Below are 4,245 nucleotides of genomic sequence, written 5' to 3' on the forward strand. Positions count from 1 at the left end.
TGAGGTGTCTTAGGAGCATGAGGTTGAGATTCAAGAGTGTTATCCCCATCTTTTCGATGATTGATTGTATGTTGTATGCCATCTATGATTATATATGAGTTATGTTTTCTCTTCCCATATGAGTTATGTCTAGTTGCGTGATAGTGTAAATTTCGAAGATGAAATTTTTATTAAGAGGGGAGAGCTGTAAGGCCCGTATCCTAGACCATACCATTCCTTAGACCCCCGCGATTCTCTCCTTCGAATTCCGGCAACCCGCAATCGGTAGACAGCAATTACGTGCGACCCTAAGTCGCATCCCGTAGATCTGAGTCGACTCGACTCGAGACTTATACCCTAGTAACCGCGTCGTCACCACGACTTGTGCACCGATGCGATACCCAGGCCAAGAGTTGTGGACCCGCGTATATCTTGACGAAAATACCGTGCTTCAAAAATTTCGAGAGATTCCAAAGAATCTCTACCCATCCTTTCACATCACTAGTCAAGTACACAACCCATCACTCCACCCATCATACCGATACCTCTCATGTCACCTCTCTTACACAACCCATACCTCTCTTACACAAACCATCTCCAAAGTCAGCATTTCTCTTACATACCCATACCTCTCATGTCATTTCTCTTACACACCCATCCCTCTCATCTTATCCTTCTTACACACACTACTCCTCTCTCATTTCACTCCATCCCATCTCATTCTCTACCATTTCCAAGCAACTAAGGAGAGAAATCCTGAAGAGTAAAAAAACCCAAGATCAAGGCCCACTTTCTACCCCTAAATCTCACCATCTAACCCTTCAATCTTCATCATCCTCCATCAAAGAGTGAACCTAGTAGCTTAGCATTCCAAGGAACTAAAGAAGAGAACTATAGGTGGGTGATTGATAGGGTAGACCTTTGCTTGATCCATGGGGGAAGTGGGGCCTACCGATCAATGGTAGGGATCTCATTTTGGACCCAAGGTGTGGCCTATGGCCCACCATGAAATGCATTTGTTACCCATGAGGGGTCCATTCTCCATGTACCTCACCATGATGTTATTTTGTTATCCCTCTTTTAATAAGTCATGTAGACCTTAAAATTGGTGGTGGAAATGGGATTTCCACCCTAGATTTTGAATTACGGCCCACCTATTTTGGGACCTATCTTGATATATGTATTGTAATATCTAGGGGACCTTATAGTGGTGGAGCTCCCCCGCCTCACGTCTCTGTCTCTCTCCCTCTCTCTCTCCATCTCTCTCTCTCTTTCCCTGATTGATGGCCCACCCCCGACATATAAATTGCATCCACGTTTTCCCATTTGTGGAATGTCATTGCTATACAAACCGGAGGCCACCTTGCTACCATCCTTGCAGCCCATTTTTGGGCAGGTTTGGATGACGGGAAAACGTAGATATCAGCCTTGATTCAAAAGGGCTGGTGGGCCACACTAACGTGGACCCCACCTAGATGGATGTATGTATCCACACCATCTATCCAGATCGTGAGGCCAAGGCCAGATGGGCCAGGAGCTGCAGGACCGGCTGCCGTCCAATAGGCCTAGATGAAGGCAAATACAAATATCATCTTGTATCAAAAACGGGTGGGCCACACTAACGTGGACCCACCTTGATGTGTTGTATCTCATACCATCCATCCAGGCCTGGCCTGGTAATGAGACAAATTCAAATCTCTGGTGAAGCACACCACCGTCCAGCACGTGGGACGGTGGGGACCACCCATAGTGTATGTGTTTTATCTACAACCTCCATCTGTGGATCCCGCTAGCTTTATAGCCAATGTATTGACATCAGCAAGCTCTGTGGGTCCCACCATCTTTATAGCTGTTGTATTGACGTCAGCAAGTTATGTGGGCCTGATCATGAGACATGTGTTATATCTAAACCATCCATCTACTAGCCCAGCAGTACACAGTTGTTGTACTGACGTCGGCAAGTTCTATGGATCTGACCATGTGGTATGTGTTTCATCCAGGCCGTCCATTGGTTGGACTACTGGCAGGCCCACCATGTGTATGTGTTTTATCCGGCTCGTCTAGCTGGCCCACTTGCTGATGTGTAGGCCCACCTACTGTATGTGAGGCCCATTGAGATGTATGTGAGGCCCATTTCGATATGTAAGGACTTTATGAGAGGCCCACTGTGATTGTATGAGGCCCACTTTAATGTATGTGTTGCACACACTAACCCATCCTTCCTAGGCTATGGGTTGCCTTGTGAGGCCCACCATGATGTGTGTTGTACACACACTATCCATCCACCCTCTAGATAGTATAAGGGCTATGGGCCCCATTGTCAGTCAAACCCAAGTCCCAAATGGGCCGCACCTTAGGACCAATAGTGGTTAAAGGCCCACCGTTGCAAATGGCCCTAGGGCCCATCATAAACCCACTCCCCATCTTTCTTATTGGGTTAAATCATTCGGCCCCCATTGATGCTAGTGATACCCGTCCTACCCGTATTAGGTTAACCCAATCCATTGGGCCCTCATCGATGATTGTATTACCCACTTTTCCTTATTGGGCTAACCCAAACCGTTGGGCCCCTATTGATACTAGTGCCTTCCATCATACCTTATCCAAACCTTGGAGCCCATCCTTGGTGTAACTATGCCATCTAGGCCATCCATTGTTGTAGGAGAACGCATCATCATCCCTTTGCTATAAACGGAAGAATATGTGGTATATCTACAATTGAAGTTTATCTTGATTCGTAGGTTAGATCCACCGTCCTTTCAGTGGACCCCGCCTTAGGATACATGATACATTAGTACCTCAAATAGGTTATGATAGTCTAACATGGGCCATACCATAAAGACAGCTTCATGCCTAGTGGGGCGTATCATTCAGCCCCTACTCTTGTAAGTAGTATACCGGTTAAGGCCGATCATCACTTGCTGCATCTGATAATCATGCTAGTGTACTTAGTCTAGTAGGACACACTGAGAATATGCTTAGTATAATATCATGGTACATGCCCATACGCATCATTTGTATGTCTGTTATGAGGAATGTTTGATCACAGCATACGCTGTTGGGCTGAGACATTTATGGGAGTCCTTGTAAGACGGAATGCCCCACATGATCGCGCAGTACGCATAGGACTAATGTATTATTGGATGGTATGACTCATGCATCTTGCATTTGTGTGACATGATCACTGTACGCCTTAACTACATAAGGGCCATGGCCTCCACAGGCACATCGTGGATGACCGGATTGGATACCAGAAATATTGGTTCTAGCACTATGGGCACATAGGATGTCCTTAGGTGAGAGTCCAAGAACCTTTTTGGTACCAAAGATGCTCCAACGTCTAGACCAAGTGGATACATAAGCGCACGAGTGTCGAATACCAGTAGTCCGCGTCTCCTACTGTGTCGTGGTCGGTTGGAAGGGGGTGTGGCCTTATCCACCCGAGTGAGGGGGTTATAAGATAGGCTAAGTTTAACTAGATCGCAAATGGGTCTGCTATCTATAAGTCGGGTAGGTATTGGCAGACTACTGGTCAGGTGGATAGTGTGGTCTCTTCCACTTGTTGGGCTATGCGACTAGGGAGGTGGCAGCCAGTGTGGAGTGTACTAGACCCCGGTGATATCCTAGAGAGGAACTGTACTAATATATGTACTTGATATGAGGACTAGCATGCTTGTATTGCATCTTGCATATGACATTCGGCTACATAGGCCTTGCATCGCATAACCCTAGTGTGGTTGATAGCATTCATGGACTTATCGGCATTTCCACTTACTCTGATATTGCATGCTTGCTACATGCATTGATCACACACCCTCTAAGCTTTCGTAAGCTTATGCACGACCGTTACGTGCATGTGACGTTGGATCAAAACAGCGATGAGGCAGGAGCACATGTCAGACTCCCTTTTTAGAGTTGTTTTTATCATATTGTATATCCTTTTCCTCACTATAGTCAAAGTTTTTGATATAGTGGATATGTGGTGATGTTGTTTTGTGACTTGGTTATGTTCCTTTAAAAAAAATCATACTGAAAATCCTCCTTGTAGGATCCCAGGATCGAAATCTGGCGTATGGGTGCCGGGAGCTGAGAATGAGGTACTACGGAGGCTGTCAACACCAGATTTAGCGATCAGGAATTCTGTAAGCCCGGTTTCCGAGTTTGGCGCGTGACACATAATCATTTGTTGGGCCCACCAAGTTGTGGTTCACAAATCCAGTCCATCCATTATGTGTGTCCGACTTGGATAAGGGGTTACACGTAGTT

Source organism: Magnolia sinica, chromosome 11 (genome assembly GCF_029962835.1).
Source record: "Magnolia sinica isolate HGM2019 chromosome 11, MsV1, whole genome shotgun sequence".
NCBI lineage: Eukaryota > Viridiplantae > Streptophyta > Magnoliopsida > Magnoliales > Magnoliaceae > Magnolia > Magnolia sinica.